Here is a 24,548-nt window from a genome sequence, read left to right on the forward strand (position 1 = left end):
AATAAAAGTAACTCGTGCTTTGTGGTAAATCATTCAGTCCATACAGACAGATGGAAATAGAAGCCCCTTACTTTTCCATCCATACTGTGAAACTGGTTTTGTTTGTTGGTTGGTTTGGTTTGATCGGTTTGGGTTTCGGCTTCCAAATTCAAAGTGCCACTATTTTTTAATGGTTTGTTTGCACTGTGTAAAGGGGAAAATTCCCATGACCAGAGTCACCCTGCTCAGCTGGGCCTCTGTGATTTAAAACACCTTGAAAGCTCTAACTACAAAACTCACCAACTCAATATAAAACCGGATTTTAATCGGCCCGCCTTGTGAAAGGCTCTAATTGAAGAGCCGGCCACTGGAGGGAAATGCCACAGCCCGCTGGACACGCCCTACGTGAGGGAGGCCTTGCCTCCAAATCCACTTCCATAAGGGTGTTTGGTTGCATGAGCAAAGAACTTGAGGTTTACTAGTATTTTGTTGTTTTGTTCTCGAAAGTCTAACTACAGGCCTAAAAGAATTAATCTTCCTGTTGTGGGATTGATGTGACTACCGTCAGATCCCTGGGGGAAGATAGATTACAAGGAAAACTTGGAGTTTCAAAGGAAATGGTTTTAACGTACCAAGACCACGGAGTGACGCTTATGTCAAAATACAGAGGTTTGCCTTTCATATTCTAAGCTAGTTCTTCATTAACATAACTTGATCTAACGTGAAATAAAAAGTTCAGGGTCAAGCGTTTTCACCCAAGAGGTTTGAAATTAGGATCCAATTAACCTGTATCCAAAGCTGATTAGTGGTTGTACCAGTCTGACCAGCCCTGCCACTTACCATATTAAGATGCTTGTACCCAGTAGGGAATAACTTAACCGATTATCCCAAATGATGCCCACTCTTCAGCCACGCTGTCCCTCTGCTTTCCGTAACCTCCTTCTGCCCTACCAACAAAAGGGTTGACAGGATAGGGGCCTGGCAGACCCTGCGGCAGCACTGTGGCCCAGGACCTATCTGACCAGCCCACGCCCCACCAGTTGTTAATACCGTATTTCGAATGTTCGTCCCTGTGTCAACAAGAGCTGAATGGCACAGCAGCGATTAATCCACAACCAACATTTGGCAGTTTTCCCCTTAAGACTGAACAGAGGAATGTGATGTATGCTTTAAATGGTCAAATGCAAAACTGGGAATGGCAAATCTCAGGGGAAAACCACACGCTTGCTTAACTCTCGTAATTCTTCTGTATTGTCCTCTATTCCTTCTCCCTTTTCCATCTACTCAAATCTTCTCTTATTGCAGCCTGAGAGGACACTGCCCCATTTTGTTTGGTCCATGTATCATTGGGTCTTGACGTGGGTACCTCGAGTCGGTCAGTGTCAGTGTCAGCTGTTCTATTGTCAGTGACGGGATCGCTGGCAGTGTTGATCTTACTGAGCTACTGTTCTAACACTGAGATCCGCTTATTTTTCTTCTAAGGAAAGGCAAAATGTAATTCTGCCCTGTGGCTTACTGCTGCTACCAGATGTTTTATTGACCTTTCATTAGCCTCCCAAAGATCTAACAGTCTATTCTTTTCAGTTCTGATCGTGTTGAGGGGAATGATTGCTTCTTGTCATTTGGGATGAAGCAGTATGGTGTGAGAATTTAGAACGTGGGCTCTGACCTCACCTGTGTTTGAGTTTCAGCCCTGCCTTTTCCCTTTGTGACTTTAGGTAAGTCACCTAACCTGGCCAGACCTATGTAGTCATCGGCAAAGTAGGGACAATGATGAGAGTTAGTTACCTCTTAAATGGGATGTAAGCACTGGGTGCTTAGAGCAAGTGTTCAGTAAATGTTAACCATACACAATAAGCAATCTTTTCTGACCCTGGCAGATAAGCCACTTGAATGGGAAAGTCACTTGATTACTCTGAGTTTCAGAAAATGGGAAAGCACCTATGGGACAATTCGCTCAGCAATTGCCGAGGGCCTTTATGGGACATGATAATGGACAAAACAGACCATTGGTGTTCATGGCGCTTACACAGAAGTAGGGCAAAAAAGATTGATTTTTCAGCCAGAGAAGGTGAAGAAATGCCACGTATACAAGTTATAGAGCCAAATGTGCTTCTCCCTCACAAGAGAGTAGGTTTTATTCTCCACAACACGAGTGAAGCCTTCTAGGAGCTACAGAGACAACGTCAGTAGAACCAAACAAGGGCCAGTAGTTGGTGACTTCATTTACTGAGGGGTTTATAGATGCCTGCGTATGAACTTAATGCTGCCTGTCTGGAGCACGGGCCTCAGTTGTGCCAGAACTGACCAGGTCAGCCAGTGGTTACCTATTCTGCTGGCTCCTGTGGGGACAAAGGTTAAGTGACATCTGGAATGTATCTCGAGTGATCTGGAACCCTAGGTGGTAAACCAGAAGTTCCGGGGCACAGGTGGTGTTTTTTTTATCTCTTCTAGTTGAAGGTCTTGCCTAGAGGAGGTATGGGAAGGGAGCAGATGGTTTTACACACAGTATCAGGTAAGAGTTTGTTTTTCTGGACTGCGGTTTATAGTATCAATATTTCAAGGCTCTAAAGGGGCACCTGGGAAACTGATGCCAAAACAGGACTGGAAGTGCAACAGGGTAGGGGACATGCCTGTGAAGGACCGAGGGAGAGGGTAGGAATATTCCTGGAAAGCCTCCAGACTACCAGGCAGTTCTCACGCCTGTGAAGGGAGAACTGATATGAAAGGAAGAACTGGGGAGAAGCGTCAGACTGCCACACAGTCCTGAGAAAGCTTTCTGCCAGGCCAATGGGGTGTTCCTAAGCAGAAGTCGCCCGAGAGAGTCCTCCTGTGCAGGGGAGGGCTGGGCAGTGGGTGGAGGGTGGCCCCAGAAGGAAGACCGCTGGATCCAACAGGGCCACAACTGGGGCTGTCAGCTGGGTTCCCATGGCCTAGGAGATTTGAGCAGCACGCTTTCATGGGTACCAGAGATCCTACAACCGCATACCTTTATGGGGAGCTGTGGCATATGAAGGTCGGTCCTTAGGAATCTGTAGACAAAAGACCCACCTCTGGATCATCATTCAGTACCAATCAGCCACGTATCAGGGCCTGGGGGTGTGACCCTAGGCTTGATAGACAGGTCCTTGCCTTCATGCAGTTTGTAGTCCGCTGGGAAGACAGGTATTGTGAAAGTACCACAGGCGTGCCCTTCTCTAGATAGGTGGCCATCAGATTCCTCTCAGGAGGCCAGGTAACCTTGGCCTTGCAGGCTGAGGAAACAGCAAGTACAGAGCCCGGAGGCAAGAAACCGCCTAGCCTGTTCTAGGACTGGAAGGGCCCCGTGTGCTGGAGTGAAGGGAACATTTTTGGGATGGTGTGGCATGGGATGAGGTTTGGAGGTGGGCAGGAACCAGATAAGGCAACGCTTTGTCACCTGTGGTGATGCTTTTGGACTTTATTTCAAATGCAGCGGGAAGAATGGAAGATGTTCTGAGAAGGGATCTGAGGGATGTGACTCGATTGGCATTTTGTCGGGAGCACCCTTCCTGCCACGTGGAGGATCATCTGGAACGTGGCGAGCGTGGGAGTGGGAGACAATTAGGAGACTACCAACATCCTGGGAGATGGCGGTGGAGACTTGGTCCTGGGTGGTGGCAGGAGACGAATGGGCTGACTGAAAAGATTTTAGAGGTAGAACCAACAAGACTTGCCGATGGCTTCTCTATGAATGAAAGAAAAGGAGGAATCAGAGCCCACTGCCAGGCTTCTGGCTTGGTCAGCTGGGCAGGTGGTGATGCCATAAACTGATCTAATAGGGAAGATGGGTGAGGGGAGAGTTTTGGGAACAGCACGTCAGGAATTTAAGAACTCACCTCTGGACAGGTTTGCGAAGGCCGTTAGCCCAGCGGCAATGTCAAGTACGTCATACTTGAAGCACGTGGGTCCAGCTGCATATATGATTCTCAGGGAGGGATTGGCTGAAGATAGAAATTACAGAGTGGTCAAACGTGCAGAAGGTATTTAAAGCTATGGGACTGGGTAAGATCACTTCGAGGAGAGGAGCCCTGAGCAGAAGCCAGCAGTCAGATGAAGGAGAGGAAGAGGAGTCAAGAAAGGAGAGCAGAACCAGGGGAGGAACAAGTCGAGCACCTCAGAGAGGAGGGTGCCTCAGGGAGGGAGCACTCGCTCACTGGTAAGTGTCTCAGAGAGGAGAGCCAGGAAGAGGAAGCTAGCACAGTCTTGGCGGCAGGTGGGCTTATTGGTGATCTTAACAAGATCATTTTGGAGTGAGTGGTGACAAGGGAAGCCAAAAACAAATGGGTTAACGAAGGAACGGGAGTTGGGAAGGTGGAAAGAGCAGGGGTAGGGCGCCCATCTCAAGAGTTCTCTTGTGAAACTGAGGGAAGGGCTGATCACTGGAGGAGGAGAGTCTGTGGAGTCTCAGAGAAGCTTAAATATGTGTGTGTTCTAAAAATGGAGTATGTTGGGGGCGCCTGGCTGGCGCAGTCAGCACCCGACTCTTGATCTTGGGGTGGTAAGTTCGAGCCCCGTATTGGGTGCAGAGATTACTTAAAAATAAAATCTTGAAATAAACTGGGACAAGTTGTAAAAAGAACATCGGGACTAAGAGTCTTTGTCCCACTTTGCCGATTAGATCCTCAAACAAAACAGAACAAAACCTGCCCGCAGCCACTGGGTGGAGACGGCTGGGTCCACACGCACTCCCACGGGATCAGGACGGTTGGGGTGAGTGTTAGCAGGTAGGAGTCCTCGGAGGTGGTCCTGAGTGGCATCAGTCAGATGTCTCTAACCTAGGTGTGAGGTGATGAACCGGAAGCTCCTGAGAGTGCTGAATGAGGACTTCGGCAAGGCCGGCCTCTGATGGCTTCGATAAAGACCTGTGGCAGCAGGAGAGAGAAGCATTCCCCTTCCTCAGCAGGCCACAGCAGCCACTAGAGGAAGGGCCAGGTCGGCACGCGGGCCTTGGGAACATGAAGACGGACACTCAGCAAGTAACAAGGTCTCCTGAGATCCAGCCGCACCGCAAGCTGCCAGTCAAGATTTCCCAGGTGTAGGGCAGACCAGCAACCGGCTATTCACAGCACAAAAGGTCGTGAGCCAAAAGTCATCTGTTGTCATTCCTTTTGTGAGGGTTTTCCAAATTCTTGATTGTTTCTGGCAAGCAGTTGACCCGGAGAGCCAACTGTCACGCCAGAACGATGGATTTCTGGTGAGAGCCAAAGTCTACCTGGGAAGATCTGGAAAAATGTGCTTGCCAGAAATTCCATAATTTCACCAAAAGGCCTTTACGCTGACATTTGAAAGGGTGAGGAAAGGGCTCAGGTGAAACTATAAATGTTGGTATTCATAAGAAAGTGTGTGTGGCTGAGACAGAGCAGTTGGAGAATCTGTTAATTTTCATGGAACAATGGGAAAGGGTAAGGAATCTTATATTGGGTTTCAAGTTAGGAGATTGTATTAGGCAAAGGGAACTTGCGATGTTAACACCTGGAATCCCCAGGTACCCCAGAAACAGGGTGAGGACTGGGATATGGAAGGCCTAATATAAGGGGTGACAGGGTCAGTGTATGTCCCCATATTAGAAGGGAAGTGATGACAAGTGATTTCGCCGTGGGGGTTATTACAAAACTTGAGGACCACGGGATCCAGCATCTGTAGGCCATGGTCTCCGAATCCTGATTCGAGAAAGAGGCAAGATGTAGTTAAGCATGTAGTTCAGTTCTCTGATCCTTTACCAGAACGGTCTACTAAAAGCGCGCGTTTGGCAAACTTGTGACGTGTTGATGATTTCATCTCTGAGATGAAGAATGAAAAATGACAGCCTATTTAGATAGACTTTTCTCCTAAAAGGAAACCTGTATGGTTGCAAGTTCACAGTTTCATATAGAAAAGGTATTGAGACTAACAGTGGAAAAGGGGTGTGGGAAAAAGAGCAAACACCGTGCCCAGATTCTAGTAGGGAGAGCCTGGGTAAGCAGAGAGCGTGGCTCTAGGGCAGGACGGGGCTCAGCTCTGGGGTGTAGGAGGCTTCGCTTGGATGGGGTGCACAGTGTGGTAAGTTTAGAGACCCCTGGGTAGGACTTCATGGCCGGAAAGGAAAAGGGGCCATGGTATAAGAGAGAGAGCCCTCAGAAAGGCAGTTTGGTCACATGAAAGAAGGCACTCAGGTACCTCAGAGGCCCCAGGACAGTGACGGAGCGCTCTCCTGGGTGGGAGGTACCCGGAGGGCTCCTGAAGCTGAGGCTTTTCCAACTGGGGCTAGTCAGCACTTAGAAATTGTGTTTAGATGTATGGAAACCAATTTGACAATAAATTATATTAAAAAAAAAAAAAAAAAAGAAGAAGAAATTGTGTTTAGAGGGCAAAGGTTAAGAAAGGAGGGGCATGGTGTAAAGACAACAGCTGACCAGAAATTGTAGGACACGGCTGGGGAGGGATTGGTAAAGGATCAACCCAGAAATGATGGGGACCTTCCAGAAAACATGGCTTTGTCAGCATCTGTTTCTGTGGTCCAGGATCAGGCTTTTCCCTTTGGATCTGCTGAACTCTAAGCCATCCCCAGTCCATCAGGGTCACGACTAACACTGAGAAGTTCTGCTGTGAATATACTGAACGGTGTCCCACGCACGTGCCACTGGCTAAGGCTGTGGACAGGAGCGTCAGCATCGCTTGGCCTGCAGGTAATAAATGCAGATTCCTGATCACCCCCGCCTTCCTTCCACTTCAGAATGGAGCTCCACCCCCCAGGAATCTGTATTTCAGACATGGTCCTCAGATGATTCTATCCAAAAATAGAGTTTCAGAATCACTAAGCTAAGTAGTCTGCCCCCACCCCTGATGCTCAGGGCCCCCATGGGTATGTGGGTTTACAGCCTGGAGGTTTCTTTTTATCTGCCACAGCTTTGCTGCAGCTGAAGCGACAACAGACAAGATTTCCTATGGAATAGAGCCTTAAAAAAAGTCATAACTTTTCTAATGGTTCGATTTGCAGTGATTTTCAATTCTACACGTTAGAAAAATACAGATGTCCAGGACCCCAGCCCAGATCAATTAAGTCAGGGTGTCTGGGGTGGGTTCCAGGCTTTTTTTTTTTTTTTTTTTTTTCTGTTTTGTTTTGCCTTTATCTTTCAAAGTGGTTCTGATGTAGAGCCAGGGTGGAGAACCGTCCCTGTTTAAACGTTAGAAGGACTCTATTCTTCGTGATACCTTTAAGTCAACAAATAACTCCTTTCCGGTTCCTCTCCATCAAAGATACCTCTCTGAATTAGAAAGGATGAAACAAATCTGGTTAAAAGAGAACACTCTATAGAGGTGCCGCACAAAACAGATTTGTGTCTCTTGGCCCCAAAAACTTGCTTTCAGGGCGCTGAAAAGATTTGCAGATAAAACTGAGTAGCCATGGGTTCTTCCAGGGCATGGGAAATGAGAACGTCAAAAGACAGGAGTCACAGAAACATCAGCCCAGTTGTCCCAAAGGTGACTCATGGATAGTACAAGCCAGTAAGTCCGCATCTGTTTCCTGGAAACGTTATAGCATGCTTAATTAAAAAGTTGTGTGACTTTAAAGAGGAATCAGTAAGGAAGAGCAGACCGTTCCTGTTTGGGTAGGTCAGGGAGTGCTGGCGATAGAGGTTGTCCCCACATCTGACAAGATCGCACAAAATAACCTCACATGCCATGGGGGAGAGACGTGGACCGAGTTATTACTCAGTTTATGTGAATTTACAGCCTGCTTGAACACATCCAAAGGGACCTTTAGTCCCGTTTCTTTCTTTTTTTTTTTTTTTTAACGTTTATCTATTTTTTTTTTTTTATAAATTTTTTTTTTTCAACGTTTATTTTTGGGACAGAGAGAGACAGAGCATGAATGGGGGAGGGGCAGAGAGAGAGGGAGACACAGAATCGGAAACAGGCTCCAGGCTCTGAGCCATCAGCCCAGAGCCCGACGTGGGGCTCGAACTCACGGACCGCGAGATCGTGACCTGGCTGAAGTCGGACGCTTAACCGACTGCGCCACCCAGGCGCCCCAACGTTTATCTATTTTTGAGACACAGAGAGACAGAGCATGAATGGGGGAAGGTCAAAGAGAGAGGGAGACACAGAATCTGAAACAGGCTCCAGGCTCTGAGCCGTCCGCACAGAGCCCGAAGCGGGGCTTGAACTCACAGACCGCGAGATCATGACCTGAGCCAAAGTCGGCCGCCCAACCGACTGAGCCACCCAGGCGCCCCTCTAGTCCTGTTTCTAATACTAAGATTCTTTGAAAGCTATAGTTGTGAACCTTCTTTTTATGAAAGTGAATTTAATGTAAGGGATTTTGTCCCAAGTGATGTTATACTCTAACCGAGGAAGATACACGTATATATTCTCAGAATTAGAAAGAATGAAACAAATATAGTTAAAAAAGGGCATCATATAGGTACCTGTACAAAATATAGTTATGTATCTTGGCCACGCATACCCACACACAAACACATATATTTGGGGACAGGGTTGGAATAGCCCAACTCATATTCTTCCACATTAAACCTGTCTAAAACCTCCCCCTCCCCCCGGTAACACTGTGCAATAATATGTAACAGACTGTGGCTTATTGGTCTCTTGGTCCAATCTCAGCTGTTGTTTTTCGCCTTTAACTTTGGTGACTCACTTGCACTCCGTTCTTAGTTCTTACGCAGATAATAGAGAACCGTCTTAGCAAGAGCTGCCCTGATTTCACTCCCTTGCGGATGTCCGAGGCCCAGCCTGCTGTCACGCAGTGTGTATCCACACTCTCTGCACAAGTTCACCTCCTAACAAACCACACGGGCTTCAAGCATATTCTGCAGACTTAGCAGAAGACTGCATTTTGGAGATGTTTGCTTCTCAAAGAATCTCCCGTTACACACACACACACACACACACACACACACACACAAGCCACAGGGAAGGCTGGGAAATGTCTTTATTTGGGGCAACCAGTAAAAACTGATATTCTATTAAGAGAGGAAGAGAACAGACATTGGAGCACAAGTAGTCTCTCTAGCATATTCCTGGAAAATATAACATTTAAGAAGGGGCGGGGGGTGGCTCAGGGAGGGAGGCATCCTCACCTCATCCAAAGAGTGACATCTGGCTTAAAGTACCCAAGTCACCATCAAAAAGGCTTGTGCTCTCCCTGGCTTTCCTTTACAGGGAACACCCCTCTGCGACCTTGGGGGCTGCCCTCCTGGGGACCTGGGCCCCAGGGTGTGAGGTGTAAGGTGGCTGTGAAGGAGACCAGAGCTACTGAGCCGCCCCCAATCAGAGCCAGCCCACAGCCTCATTAGCTCATCCCAAGAACCACGGACGAGATTCTGGGCCGGAGCTAATGGTCAGAAACTGGAGGAAGATTCTCCCAGCCACAAAGCTCATTACAAGGAGAAACCCGTTTTCCACACGCACCTCTGCAACACGCGCACAGTCCGCTTTCTCGTCATTCCATGCCTCACCTGGCACCAGAGCGTTTTCAGTCAGTTCCCGAGTGCTTCGCTTACACCTTTAGATTTAGCACGTTCTTTCCTTAGTGCTTCCCCCCCCCTCCCCGCCCCGCTTTTATCCCTCCAGCCGCGTAGCACAGTTTTCTCGAGCATTTGAGCAAACCCACATATGTTCCCTCCCCCACTCTTCTTGAAACAAAGAGAATGCTGCTATCACAAAAACAAAACAAAAAAAAATGCTGGAGACGATTCTGTCCTTTAGGCCCGCAGGGTGGATCTCAAGCTATGCATTCTTCTACCTGTGTGGAGCTTTAATTAGTGTAAGTGGGAGGTCTGTGCCGAGCAGATTTTTTTCCCCGTTAATAATGCTATGTCACCCTGAATGCCACTTGCGGTTTGGAAACCGACAGCGCGTGTTATTAGACAACAGCCACTAGTCCTTCCCCGGTGTGAGCATCACCCAGGGGCAGGCCGTCTCCGCCGATGGCAGCGAAGCCCTGTATTTGAAGTGCCTTGTGGTTTACACAGCGTCTCACGTGCGTGTTGTCTCGCGTCGGCCTCAGGCTCACCCTGGTAGTAAATAAGTAACATCACCCCCACTTTGGTGAGGAAAAAAACCGAGCTAGGAATGGTTAAGTGACAGGATGAGCTAAAACTGGCTCCGATCTGTGTTGCTAATGTCAGATGTTCAAGAACTGTCCGTGGCCAAAAGAGAATGAGTATCTATTTTTAACAATGTTCTTTTCTTCCTGCCACAGTCCAACACTGCCCTAAACTTTGATTTGATGGGATTATTTTCCACCGTCCTCTAAGTCAGGCTTTGAAAATTCTTTTCTGCCTCTGGGTCTTGTTTTGCCTGGAGGTGAGGACGACAAGCGCGGATCTTTCTTACGTAATCTCCAGGTCTTATATTTTTGTTCTCTACCTGACAATTTGTAAAGTCACTCTGAATCTACCACGGTAAAGGAAAACAGTCTCTCTCACTTCTGCTGTTTAAGAATTCGATATTTAAGAGGTAAGGATTACATATAAATACTGCTTATCCAGAAGCCTTCGGAATATTTCATTTCTAGTAGAAATGCCGGATGTTGTGTAAGCAGCATTATCCCTTACAAAGCAGCCTGAAAGGGAATTTAAAAAATTCTATGAAGGTAACAAGAACTGGGTTTTGTTTTTTTTTTTTTTTGTAGGAAGAAGGTAGTTTGCTCAGAAAATACTTAATCAGTTTACAAGACTGTCCGAAAACAGATTTTCTCATGAACATAGCTAAGAGTCCAATCATTGTTTTAAGGATGCTTCCGGATGGAAGTCAATGTTTAGTATTTTTAACACATATTGATGTGTGTCTGGATAAGTTTTTTTTGTTTGTTTTTAAAGAAAAATCACAAGTTTTATAAAATTGAAGAAACTTTAAACCCGTGTCATTTATAATGTAAAATTAATGCATTTGAAACTCAGTGGTTGACTCATGGCTCCCACATCCATTTGCAGTTCTTGTTAGCTCATGTGGTTTTCTTTAAAAATTAGTGATATCAGCTAAGTGGGACTCTTTCCCACTCCTACCCACAGAGGAAAGTGCTTTTGTGAACGTGTCAGCCCCGCTCTGTCATTACACGCCACCACGGAGGGCACCAGAAGCAGGCTGGCTGTTCATCCTCCATCACCGATGTTGGCACAGCGTCAGGAGCCCAATCCAAATCAGACAACCCTAAAATTTCCGCCCGTTTATTCCATGCACATAAGCCACCTTTTTAGCACCAAGAAATTTTGTATCTTGACCAGATCTTTGAAGTCTTCCAGTGCAGCCTCTTTATTTTGGACATGGGGCAACTGAGGCACAGAGAGGTCCAGCCATTTGCCCAACATCACACAGCTCATAGGTGAGCCGAGCTCCCAGGTCTGCGTGGCTCCAAAACCTTTGATCCTTCTGCCTCACTGCTGCTGATTGGGTCCAGGCCCTCTCCACGCCTTTTCCTGCTCAGCTGCCTTGCACTGGTGTCCTGCTAATTAGGAGGCAATGTCACAGACGGCCGGGAAAGCATTCCAGGCATGGGAAGCCAGCTATCGTATCCCTCCCTGGGTCTCGGCTCCACTGTTTGCCATCAGTGTAGGTTTCTCCAGACCGAGCTGTTCCATCATTTCTTCCTGCAGGTGCTTCCTCAGTACCCTCTCCCGGACGCTTTCCAGTGACACAGTCCCCTGGTCGGTGCCTCTTTTATGTAAATGGGACCTCCCCAAAGTGGGACTCCTCCAACTTGTTCGTCATCCTTGCATTCCCAATGTCCATCAGTTCCACCGCTGTCCGCCTTGTCTCCCAGCCCCCCAAATTCTGTCGCCTTTGCTTCTCCTCCTCCCCTTCCAGCTCCCGGCACCGAAGCAATTTCTGTCCCAGCTCCCCCTCCTTCTATTCCCATGACTCAGTATTTTTTTTTTTTTACCTTGTCTGTGGACATAGTCCTTTAACTGGCTTCCTTGCCCCACGTCTCTCCAGAAATGCTTTCCTAAACTCCGACAGCTACATGAGGTCTGATGGCTGCTGTCCTCACTCCCCGGACAGAGGAGCTGCCCGTCCTGGATTCCACTTCTGCTGTGCCTCTGCCAGCCCTGTGGCTTTCGGTACATGATTTATACCTTCGGCCCCAGTTTCTTCGCTTACAAAATGAAGATGTTGAACAAGACAGTCTCTAAAGAGATGCCTCTGGTTCTGAGCTGTTAGGTCTCCCCCCTCTGATCTGCCCACCAGACTGCTTCCAAAGAAATCTTTCTAAAACACTGATTTCCCCCCCCCCCCCCATAATATCCTTCAGTTGTCCCTCTTTTCACATAAATGCCAATCTCCATAGCCTGGCATTATGGACGCCCTACAGGTTGGTGCCGAACCACCCCCCCCCCCTTGCCTTATTGTTCCCCACACTCAAGCCAAACTCAGCTACTTGCTTTTGGTCACACTCATGCCAAGCTTCCCACCTCTTTGCTCTGATAGCACCGAGCACCGTCTGCCTTGTGCCGTAAGCTTGCCGGCAGGGGCCACACCTTCTTCACCCTTGTCTCTCGCACAACACCAGGCACGGAATAGGCACTGAGTAAGCAGTTCTCGAACGAATTGATTCAGCCCCAAAATTGCACTAACATTTTTTGGCCATCGTATCATATCCTTGATTCCTACTGGGCTTCTGGTCAAATAAAATCCTTAAGCTTTTAAAAAATATAATCTTTAATTGAGTCTTCTTTTGTCCTTTCCTTTTGCCCACCCTTTGAACTGATATTCAGAACTTCATCTGTTAGTTTAATTTTCGTCCATTGTACTTGTCTTTACAAATGTTTTGTTGTTGTTGTTCTTGATTCTCTTATCTAGTTTATTGGTTTCCCATTATGTTAGCCACAGGTACAATGGGTATACTGACCGTTCCACTGAAGTTACTGATAGTAATATTGAACAGGAGAAAGACGAGTAGGGCACCTCATTCTCTAGCTTGACAATGACCTCTTATCTAGCAGTTTTGGGATATGGTTGTTTAAACACATAAGACTAGTTGCTCATTTTATTGTAAGTCATTGTGTATAGACACAATGAAGAATAACCTATACATTCATTCAACTCATTTATTAGTGATTTATTACATGTTAGTCCTCATTTTATTCACTTCATTTTAATTACTCGTATTTATTAACTCAGTCATCACACATGAGCCTGGGTGTTGGGCTTCGTGTAATATAAACCAATGATGAAGATCTGGCCCCTGTCCTCTTTGAGCTGCAAAGAGCAAGTAGGACTCCTCCACAGACCAGTGTAGCCCAAGGTAGAATGGGGGTAGGTCAAAGGGCTTTGAGAGTCAAAGGGTGGAAAGGCTCGTGTCTGCCTGGATGAAGACTTACAGAATGAGTAGGACTGTCGTCAGTGATGATGAGGATATTAAGTGCAGGCTAAGCTGCTGTACCAAAGAGGTCCACCAGACAGAGGCTTTACTTCACTGGTAGTTCATTTCTCCCTCAACAGTCAAGGTAGGTGATCCGAGTCTCTCTGCTCTGTCCCCAGTATGAGGTTTCCACTTTGTGTTCAAAGTGACCGCTCCAGTCCTCCCCATTGCCAGCCAGGGAGGCAGGGAGATAGAGGCCAAGACGAACCGCTCAGTCGTTTTAAGGATATAACTGGGAAGTTGCTTATGTTGCTTGTACCCATGTCGTGTTGGCTGGTGCATAGTCCCATGACCACCCCCAGTGGAAAAGGAGTCTGGGAAATGTAGTTTTTCACGGGGTAGCCCCATGCCCAGCCAAAACTATTACTTTTGAAGGAGAAAACAGATTCGGGGAAGGCAATTAACAGTCTGCCACAGGGAGAAAGAGAAGGATTCCATGTGAGGAGAAAAACTGTGAAAGAGAGAGCTGGTGGATTAAATTCTCAGCTGACTGGAAGCAATCGGGGACATAGATTTGGATTTAGTAGAAAAGAAGTGAAAACTTAAAGAAGAAATGCACTGTCTGGAGAGCTAGAATTCTTCACCTCTGAAAAAACAGTCAAGAAAAATGGTAAGAAGAATTTACACTCAAAGGGAGGAGGTACAAAAGGTCAGCCTTTCTGACTGGTGGCTGTGTGATTGGAGGTGGGGTGGAGAGGAGAGGTACGGGAGACTCACAGCCTAGAAACTGTTCAGAAGACGACAATACTAGCCCGGACGTGAGGAAATAAGGGTGGGAGCAGAAAGAGTGAACTGGAAGGAACGAAGTAAGAGAGAAAAACAGCTTGGTTGTCCACATGTGTGCCTCCCGGCAGGCAGCTGGGGGCAGGGAAGGGCAGAGCTGGAGGGCACCAGAGCCTGGCCTCCTGAGGGGTTCAGAATGGGGGGGAGGGGGCCTCCAGAAAGCTCTGCCTTTGCCGTGGTCGGGCACAGGCTTTGCTGCATCTTCCCAAGCCCAACGAATAGAACCCGGTTCTTTCTGGGTAAAACAAAGAGCATCACAAGAAGCTCTGTTCCTGAGAAGGCGTTTTGTTCATGAGCAAGTGTTTTTTCTCCATCCGTCCCGATTTTCATTTCTGTTTACGTTCAGTAAGAGCATTACTGAATGTTAAAATAACGTGGCCTGTTTTCCCCTGCCCCTTCCTCGGTCACCAGAGGTAGGTAATCTGTTCTGGAAATGCACCTGTTCTCTGGATTTATATGGGCTCTGATAGGACATGTTTGTGTAACAATAAAAGTCATTTCCTTTGGCAGATACCTTGATGCCCTGTGTTCTGTTCACGAGGGATATTTCGCATCTGTTCAGTAGTAGCATTTCCCCCACTAACCAGATTCCCTAGGGTGGCCAGGTTGTATTCCAAATCAAGGAAATCAGAGCTTGTCACTCCTAACGGTTGGTCAGGGCCATGTCTAAGGGGTCGGAGCCCTAGATGGAAGTACGCAAGCAACCCCTGCAGATCCCCAAGAGAGGAGAGGCAGACAGTTGGCAAGGGCCTCCAGCGAAAGTCCTTCTTCCCCTCTCTGTCTAAGGCATTCCCGTCTGGAAGGCAAGGACATGCATAATGTCGGCGCAATCGTAGCAGCTTTGTTGTACTGAGCACCTGCTTTGTGCCAAGCGGTGGCCTGGGGACTTAGGTGCATGACCTCATTTGTCCCTCATGATCGATCGTCCTATCTGTCAGGTTCTCTCTACCTCCTTTTTTATTTTATTTATTTATTTTTTTTTAATTTTTTTTTTCAACATTTATTTATTTTTGGGACAGAGAGAGACAGAGCATGAACGGGGGAGGGTCAGAGAGAGAGGGAGACACAGAATCGGAAACCGGCTCCAGGCCCTGAGCCATCAGCCCAGAGCCCGACGCGGGGCTCGAACTCACGGACCGCGAGATCGTGACCTGGCTGAAGTCGGACGCTTAACCGACTGCGCCACCCAGGCGCCCCTCTACCTCCCTTTTTAAAGAAGAGGGATCAGAAAGGTCAAGTGACTTGAGCAAGGTCACATAGGATTCGAACCTCACTGCTGGATTCCAGAGTCCAAGCTCTTAATTACTATACTGAACTGCCTAGATGGAGTATGTATTCTGATGCTGTATTGGCTGTTTCTCTGCCTCTTGGGCATTGTCAGCCGGGACGATGATGCCACGCAGGGGGAGGGTTTCCAGGAGGAGATCGGGAAGAACAGGAGCAGGCAGAGCCTGAACCTGGGCCCTGGAGGGAGGTACAGGGGACAGAAGGGAGCTTAGCTGAGGGAGCACATGAGTCAGGTGGGCAGATTCACTCCCAGGGAAGTTGGGTGGCATGGGGGTGAAGAGCACATGTTCCGAAAGCAGGGCGCCTGAGTTCACCCTTGCTGTGTGGCCTTGGCCAAGGTAGTCACCCTTTCTGTGCCTCAGTTTTCCCCTCTGTAAAATGAGCATAAGAATAGTATCCATCTCATAGGATTGTCATGAGGATTCGGCAAGGGAATATGTCTGAGACAGAGGCTGTTGCCCCCGCATACCCCTCTTTCTTCTTTTTCCATAGTAATGACTCCCAATTTTGAGCTAGGCATGTGGCTTCCCAGAATAAAGACTATACGTTCCAGCCTCCTTTGCAGCTCTATCTGGCCTTATAAGTATGGCCAATGAGATACAAGCAGATGTTATGTGGCCACTACCTGGAGAGGCCAGCTGGTATCTACTCTTTACGCCCTTTTTTCTTTTTTGTCCTTCTTCCAATCTGCTGCCTGGAATGGTGGATGTGATGTCTAGCATTCTGCCTGCCATATCGAGAATGAGGCCAAGAGTCTTTTTTTTTTTTTTTAAGTTTATTTATTTATTTTGAGAGAGTGTCAGTGGGGGAGGGGTAGAGAGAGCAAAGAGAGAGAGAGAATCCCAAGCAGGCTCTGTGCTGTGAGCACAGAGCCGGACACGGGGCTCAAACTCACGAGCCATGAGAGCAAGACCTGAGCTGAAGTCAAGAGTCGAACGTTTGACTGACTGAGCCCCACCCCAGGCACCCCTGAGGCCAATACTCTTAAGGATAATGGAGCTGTGAGCTGGATGGAGCCTGTGTCCCTGAAGAGATCATGAACAGAGCCACTAGGCCAGTCGTTGGCCAACTACTTCTGTACTTTGACAGGAGAGAGAAACAACTATCTTAGGTAAGCCACTATTTTGGGGGACCTTGATTACTCTTGGTTGAATCTACTCTTAACCTGTACAACAGGAAAAACACTTAAGTGATATCATAGTAAGCAATTCAACAACTGTTGGGTAAGCGTTATTATTATTGTTATTTTGCATTAAATAATGGATGAGGAGGCTAAATCACAGTTGACCTGGAACAACAAGGGTTTGAACTACACAGGTCCCCTTGCATGTGGATGTTTTTCAATAAATACAGGGCAGTACTGTAAATGTGCTTTCTCTTCCTTATGATTTTCTTCATAACATTTTCCTTTCTCAAGGTTACTTTATTGTAAGAATACGGTTTACAATACACGTGACATAGAAAATAGGTGCTAGTCGACGGTTTCCATCACAGGTAAGCCTTCTGGCCAACAATAGGCTATTAGTAGCTACGTTTTTAGGGAATCAAAAGTTATACACGGATTTTTGACTGCACAGGGCGATCAGCACACCTGACCCCCCATTGTTCAAGGGTCAGCTGTAAAAGAGAGCTATGGAAAGCAGAGGAGAGAATTGTATCAGGACGCCAGGTTGAGGCTGGTTATTAAAACTTAGCTCTGAGTTGCCTGGCTGCTTCTACTTTGAAATAAAGAGAAGCCTTCTCAGCCTTTTGAGCAGAGGTTTCCTGTGGTGCGGGGGTTTTGTAAGGCAGTTGAGTCTTGCACTCCTGGATGGGAAAGAAATAAGTTCATTAAGGAAGCCATTGCAGGAACCCAGGTAGGAAGTGTTGAAGGATGATGGCAGTGGAAAGGGAGTCAGGGAACAGATATGGAAGAGAATTCAAAGGAGCTAAAGAGGACTTGACAAGAAATAACTATGGGGATAAAGGAAATGCAGATGTCAGATATTACGGAAGCTTCACATCCAAGCAATTATAGTAGTTGCTTCCTTCAGATGTCTGCTACTAAAATGCTGTGTAACAAACAATGCCATAATCTCAGTGCATTACAACAATAGGCATTTACTTATTGCTTATGGGCGTGCAGGGGGCTATGACTCTCCTGGGTGAATGAAACTAGCAAAGTGTGGCTCCAAGCTGCCAGTTGTATTCAGGTCTGTTCCAAGTGTCTCCTCATTCCGAGAGGCTATCCAGGCAACTTCATCTTGTGGCAGGTGGCAGAAATGCAAGAGACTAAGCCAAGCCATGAAGGCATATTTAAAACCCCTGCTCACATCTCTTCCACTAATTTCTATTAGCCAAAGCAAGTCATGTGGCTAAGTCCAAAGACAATGAGGCACGGAACTATCAGTCAACTCTTCTGGTGCTGGAAGGGTCACATGATGGGAGGAACAAAGACTAGGGACCAATAACCCAATCTGCCATCACAACTAAAATAAGAGTGATACCCCGACCTGGAAATTCGCAGTAGGGCATTAGGTTTCTTACCACAAGGCACACCTGTGCTATGACAGACATCTGACCAGCCGATGGGTTGTTTCCCCCTGCATTTTTCATCTTTCCCTCGTCCCCTCACACACTATAGATAGGGTCCTGCTGTCTGTCCTACAGTCGCTCCTGAGATCAGCCTTGCAACAGACATTAGTGGTTCGGCCATCGTAACAGCTATCAATATTGGACCACTACTAGAAATAAAAGACTAGAAGAAAATATTACTATGGTGGGACTCCTGGCTATTTTAGGTCTTTGCGGATTTTCCAGACCTTCTTCGATGACCATATACAAAGTTTACAATTTCAAGAATTCTTTTAAATGATTTTTGAAAAAAAATATCTTGTCACCGGCTCAATTCTATTGCCATCCTTTGCCAGTAAATATCTAAAGAAAAAGTCTGTGTGAAGCATTAGCACAGTGCACCTGCCAAGCCAGGCCTTCCTTGTAGGAACACACTCATCAACTAACACGAGGGTAGTTAGTGTCATTCTAATACTAATTTCTCAGACATGGTTTGAGCATTCTCCTCACCCCCTAAATTTGGGGGCAGTGGGCAGGGAGATTTTTAGATGGAATCCAAAAGAGCCAACAGAGAGTTTCCTCTTTTTTTGCCTCTCTTTCTTCCTTTAGTTGCTGTTTTGGCTGTCTCAGAACAACGTCAGCCAGGAAGTCGGCACAAGATACCTACCAGCTATGGACTTTGTCAGTTTTCCAAATGCTCTTCTGCCCCGGGGATGCACAGACCCTCAGGCAAAACCACCCCTGCAAAGAATGCTCTGCTGGGATCACTTCTGCCAGCCAAAGCCCCATTCTCTCAGGCACAGGGGAGCAGGTTTTGACTCAAAGGAGCACCTTTGAGCCACTGACATAAACCCTGCTGTGACCTTGCCCCCACCCACCACCCTCTCCTTTCTCCTAACTAACCTCCCATAAGACTTCCAGAGCCATTGACCTCCTCTTCCTCACTTCTCCGCAGGCAGCCTGGCTTATTCCTCCCACCTCTCCCTCTAGGGATCCTACCCTATGGGTCATCAACAAACTTCTTGTCAAGTTCAAAGGCCAGTGCCCTTGGCCCCTTGGCTGTACGTGAAATCTTCAATTGTTCATTCTTCAAACTTTTCTTCCCTTGGTTTCTAGGAAATCAAGCCTCTCCTAGTTCTCCTGGTCTCTCTCTGAACATTCAAGTTGTTTCTTTCTCCTTGCAGCCTTTGCTTGTTGTCCAGGACGTCGCCCTCCGCCCACCGGTATTCTCTCCCCCACACCCTCTCGCCGCTGATTCTTTCTTAGTGTCAGCCATGATTTCCATGATCTACATGCCGATAACTCCAGCCCAGACGTTTCCCCTCTGACTTCTATTTCCTGGAGGTGCTGGTCCTCACGTGGGTGTCGCGTGGGCCTGAGATCCGCCAGGGCTGAATTCATCTCCCCATCAGGGCTCTTTGGCTGCAAGCAACAGGGACTGACCCTGACTTGCCAGTGCACGGAAGAGACTAATTGGAGGGATTGCAAGATGGTTCCTAGAATCAAGGGAATCACTGGACAGCCTGGCGTCTGGTAGCCTGAACAAGGCCACCGCCCAGATTCAAGTTCCCGGGAGCAAATTTGACACACCCAGCTCAGATCATGGCCCCACTCCTTGGGGTCTGTAATCAAAATAAAGTGGAATGAGAGATGCAAAAGGTCTCAGACAAGACAGCAGCCACCAAGCCTTCCAAGTTTGTTTTTCTTCTGGACCAGAAGGGAGTCTCTCTCTCTCTGTCTCTCTCTGTCTCTCCCTCCCTCTCTCCCTCTCTCCCCCCTTCCCCTAACTCAGGTATCTCAACACCAGTCAGTCATTACATTCTGAGATTTTTAAAGTACTTCTCCAACCAGTGGCCTTCTCCATCCCTTGGACCTCTGACCTCCTTTGGAGTCTTATGATCTCTTGGCTTGATGACTACTGGTGGCCTCCTAAAAAGTCTCTGCTCCCTCTCTTGTCCACCTCAAGTTTGTCCTCCACGTGATAGCCAGACTGATCTATCTAAATCCAGAGCTAGCCACATGACTCCCCTGTTTGAGCTCCTTAACCTAGAGGGTGAGCTATGGGACTGGCAGCCCACATTTCTTGTTACCAAATAAAATTCTGCGGGGACCTGGCCCCTACCCACAACCCCTTCGCCGCAACCTGGTTTTTGTCTGTTTGTCTGTCTGTCTGTTTTTGCTTCTGGCACTCCCTCTTCCTGCGTGGCTTTCTTCTCCCCCTACCACCGTACCCCAACCTGGCCGTTACCAGTTTATCTTTAAAAATCGAATGAGGCTTCACGTCCTCAAGGCTGCCCTCCCTAAGCCTTTCCTGACATTTCATGAGGGGTTGAGGACCCCTCCTGAGCGCTTCCATAATGCCCTGAGCATATCTCTATGATCACCACACACAACCCACTGTTTGAGGAGTATGTGTTCAGGTGCCTATCTCTCCTACTATCTACACATTCTTGAAAAGCAGGGATGAGACTAGGCATACAGTAGGTGCTTAATAAACGGTGGGTTTTTGTTTTTTTTTTTTGAATAGTCACTGACTTTGGTAAATCATGTAACATCTTCTGGGTTTCAGCTTCCTCACTGCAAAAAGGAGATAGGTCGACCTCTCCCGTGTTGTGCGATTAAGTGAGATGATATAAATGGAACGCCTTGCATGGTGCCCGGCACGTGGTAAGTACTCAATTAAAAGTCGCTTTCCTCACTGCCAAAAGCCCCTTTTCCCTCACCAGGAGAAGAGAAAAGAATGCTTAGTGCCCTCTGCTTAACAGTGCGTTTCCTCTACTGGAGTGTAAGCTGTATGAGAAAATGAGGCCAGGCCTACATTATTAATTGCTAAATCTTTTGCAGGTGGCAGGTGCTCAATCAATATTTTTAGGGTAAACGAGTAATCATTACCTGTGCTTATCTGACCCTGCATTTGTGCCTTCAATGAACTTAACGTTTTGTTTCCTTTTCCATTTAAAAACAAACAAACAAAAAAAAAAAAACCCTACCATCTTCAATTTCTTTCGTAGGCACAGTTTCCTGTTGCAAACCAGCCAAGGCTTGGGGAAGAAGAGTCACCCCACCCAGGCCCGTGCCACAGTCTGGGCTTTTGCGAGCCACGCTGTAGCCCTGGGCAGGGTGACTGCAAATGCCCTGGGGAGGGCCACTGACACCCCTTCACCTGCTGACTCGCTTGGAGCGCATGCTGGCTCACTGACGCGTACTGGCCCATTTAATACCCCTAACAGTTGTGGGTGGGAGGTACCCTCCTCCCGCTGTATCAGGCAGGCTCCCAGAAGGGACAGGTTAGTGTTCGCAAGCTGGGGAACTGAGAAGAGTTTAATGAAAGGAATTTTGTAAAAGGGTGAGCAGGGTTTAAGGAGTCGGCAGGGAATAGGGTAAGTACCCCAGGGCTGGCGGCGGCAGAGTCCTTATCACCCCCCAAAATAAGAGGAGCAGCCAACCCACAGCATCCCAGGAGGGAGGGAGCCAGGACCATAAATACCCTGGCCTCTGCTTCTGCCTGCAGGGTGGGTGGTGGCGGGGGAGAGGGGGGTGATCCCCGGTGCCAAATGCTCCCCGGCCGGTCGGAGGGGTGGGCTTTCCAGGCCCCGGGTAGGATGAGAAGAGTCAGGAGAGACCATTGTAACTAAGTTAGCCAGCACTAGGTGAGGCAACCCCTGCTGTCTAGCTTTTAACCTGCCCACTCTGCTCCTCTGTCTCTGAGACAGCAGCATGTGACTCCATTTGTCTGGCCTCCCATGCCCACTAATTGTGCTTCCATTGAGACTAGGGCAGACGGCAGCACTCTGGGCTGTTCTGGAAGCTTCCACGAGGACCCTAAGAGATAGTCATGTCAGCATGGGACAAATGGGGAACTCCCAGATGAGGAAGGAAGGCAGTCCAGTCTTTATAAACACATACACGTACCACACACACACACACACACACACACCCCATGCTGCTCTGTGAACGCGCACACACACACACACACACACACACACACCCCATGCTACTCTATGAATATACACATGCACACACACACCCAGGCTGCTTTGTGAACACACCCACATACATACACACACCGCCCCCATGCTGTTCTGTGAACCCCCAGGAAACCACCTGGTAACTCAACTCCAGGAGCAGGAAGAATGCATCAGTGGACCCACCCCAGCACAGGCCCCTGCAGCAGTTAAGATCCTGGCTTGGGAATCAGACTCCCCAGGACCTGAATCCTGACTCTACCACAAGCTATGTGAATTTGGGCCTCATTTGTGAAACGGAAACCGTCATACCAGTAGGGGTGTTGTGAGGATTTAAATGCAACAGGCAATTTGCTTTGCACTCATTAAATGTTATCTACAAACCCCATCACGGTCATTTCTGTAGCTTTACACTACTGTAACTTTCGACCTAATTGCTGACTCATTCCAACTTTCAGAACCCTTTAAGAATGAGTACTTCTACAACTAAGGAAAAGGATGATGATATCTGGTAGGGAATTTTCAAGCATGACTGTTACACAAACCCAGTGGGCATGGCCATGCAAATATTACCGTGCCTCTTTTAAAGATGGAGAGAGCAACTCGCATCCAAGGAGACTAAGTGACTTGTTCAAGGTCACACAGGCAGTAACTGGCTGAGTCAGGGGCATCCCACTAAAGAGGCAGCACCTGCCAGCCGGCCTCCGCAGAGGCAGGTCTTCGCCCCCTAGAAGGGGCCGCCCTGCGCTCCCACGTTGGCTGTGGGAGGCCGGATCGCTTAACAATATGTGTTTCCCCAAACTGTCATTATGTCCTTGTCGGCAACAAGGAATATGTGAGCCACTTCCTCCAGCTGTGCCTTCGAGCAGGGGAGTGGCGAGGGCCCGCGGTCGGGTTGGCCTGTCCTCCGCGCACCGCCCTGCGGTCTTCCAGGACCCAGACCGCCTCTCGGGGCTTCTGGCTGCCGGCAGCGTGTCGGCTTCCCCGGGGCTGTCGCTGTGGTCAGGGACAGCGAGAGGAACCTGGCCCAAGGCTCCGCGTCCTGGAGGTGGACGCCTGACAGCGAGAAGCCCATGTCTGAAAGCACGGCGTGCATTAGCATCCTCTCCTTCAGAGAGAGCTATTTTTGTCTTTCATCTCCAGAAACCGCGTTCCAAGATCAGGGAGGCAAGTGTCAGAAGGAGAAAACGGCCAGCGTCTCGAGCTCAAAAGAGAACAAGCCCCTGCTCTTTCCTCCACGACAACGACGGCAACAGTTGCCCCGGCCGCGACGGAGCTGGCTTCCCCTGCCCTTGGGTACCACACGACGTCCCGCACCCCCGTCATCTTTCTGTGGGATTTCTCTCCACACGCTCCACGGAGGAACCGGGTTCGTTGCCATGGTTACTAGCAAGTCACGTGGCAGCCTGGCTACCTAGCGGTGTAGGAGAACAGTGGGAGCCGAGGAGCCTGCGGTGGGGGGGGGGGGGGGGGGGGGGGGGGAAGCATCCCTCCCCCACATCGGTGGCTTTTTCTTAGCCGACCCGCACAGCCCCAGAAGTCTTCCTCATTTCTGACCTGCCCAGCTCTGGGGGTGAAGGGCCAGCCTTTCTTTGAGCAGCAGTATTTCCCTTTCATAATGGGATCAGCACAAGCCTCCTTCAAGGGCTTCTCCTTCTGGTCCAGGAGCCCCTCTGCCCCTCCCCAACGCCTCCTTTCCCTGACTCCTCACTCACACACACACACACACACACATGGGCGCTGTAATTAAATAGCTGTGCTGAGTGGGAACGGGTGGAGCATGCAGCCTACACCCCTTGAATAAGCTCTTTTTAAAAAAATCCGAGGATGGCATGAGTCAGGGAATTTCGAAGCCCTGATACAATCAGGACAGCGATGCCTCCAGGGGGTGGTGGCAGGGAGCATGGACTCACCCGGATCGTCCACACACCAGGCAGGGTCTGCTTTCCCAGCCACGGCCGTGAAGGGGGTCCGCAGAGCCTCAGACTTGGAGTCATGGAAGTGGGTATATTCCTCCAGTCTCTGCCGTGGCGGGGCAGTCCTGGCGCCTGGCCATTGCCTTCCGGGGCAGAGGAGGTCTGGGGCCTGGAGGAAGCTCTCCAAAAACAAAGCTCTCTGCCTCCTCCCCCCACCCCCTCCTTCCCCACAGAACCAGGCCACGTTAGCAAGTTAGCGCGAGCCCGTGCTCTGAGAAGTTGGTCAGTGAGTGGGTGCACCTTAGCAACAGCACGGGCTGCGAGCGCACGTCTTTCTTTCCCTGACGGTCACGGTTGCCTACTTCTTTAGGCTCAGGTTACATCGAATCTTGTCAATTCCACCAGACTGGCTGGCGTGCTTTCTTTCCCCGAGGCAAAAACAAAGTCTAGATGATGGAAACAGACCCGGAAGAGTCAGCAGGCAGCAAAAGGCAAGGCCTGGGAGAGATGCTGGCCCAACTGTGCTAGGTTGGTTCCGAGGACTCGCTTCGGGACCCCTGCCTCAAAGAGCAAAGTGTATCCCGGGAGAAGAAGCAGACAGCTTCCCGCACGTCACTAACCTTACGGAGCACCGCAGGGCAAAGACCGAGGAGACCAAAAGTAAGGGGGCAGGGATGCAGCCCA

At 48.7% G+C, this 24,548-nt stretch overlaps 2 long non-coding RNA genes across 6 annotated transcripts in view; one reads left to right on the forward strand and one right to left on the reverse strand.

The window, feature by feature from the left end:
* Positions 1-3,400: 3,400 nt before the first annotated feature.
* On the reverse strand, positions 3,401-24,311 carry LOC123585658. The gene is made up of 3 exons (XR_006706352.1): positions 23,862-24,311; positions 3,837-3,941; positions 3,401-3,685 (listed from the first exon to the last, which is right to left on the reverse strand). It is a non-coding gene; the product is annotated as an uncharacterized LOC123585658 (long non-coding RNA).
* The window catches only part of LOC123585657, a 33,186-nt gene continuing 14,510 nt past the window's right edge, over positions 5,873-24,548 (forward strand). For 2 of the 5 annotated variants that reach the window (XR_006706348.1, XR_006706347.1), the window contains exons 1-6: positions 5,873-6,665; positions 16,394-16,541; positions 16,848-16,924; positions 18,593-20,650; positions 23,092-23,317; positions 24,235-24,524. This is a non-coding gene — a long non-coding RNA (uncharacterized LOC123585657). Of the gene's footprint in view, positions 6,666-10,584; positions 13,971-16,393; positions 16,542-16,847; positions 16,925-18,592; positions 20,651-23,091; positions 23,318-24,234; positions 24,525-24,548 lie in introns of those variants that run through there. The other 3 variants (XR_006706349.1, XR_006706350.1, XR_006706351.1) reach the window with 3 other exon arrangements.

The sequence above is a fragment of the Leopardus geoffroyi genome, chromosome C3, assembly GCF_018350155.1.
Source record: "Leopardus geoffroyi isolate Oge1 chromosome C3, O.geoffroyi_Oge1_pat1.0, whole genome shotgun sequence".
In the NCBI taxonomy this organism is placed as follows: Eukaryota; Metazoa; Chordata; class Mammalia; order Carnivora; family Felidae; genus Leopardus; species Leopardus geoffroyi.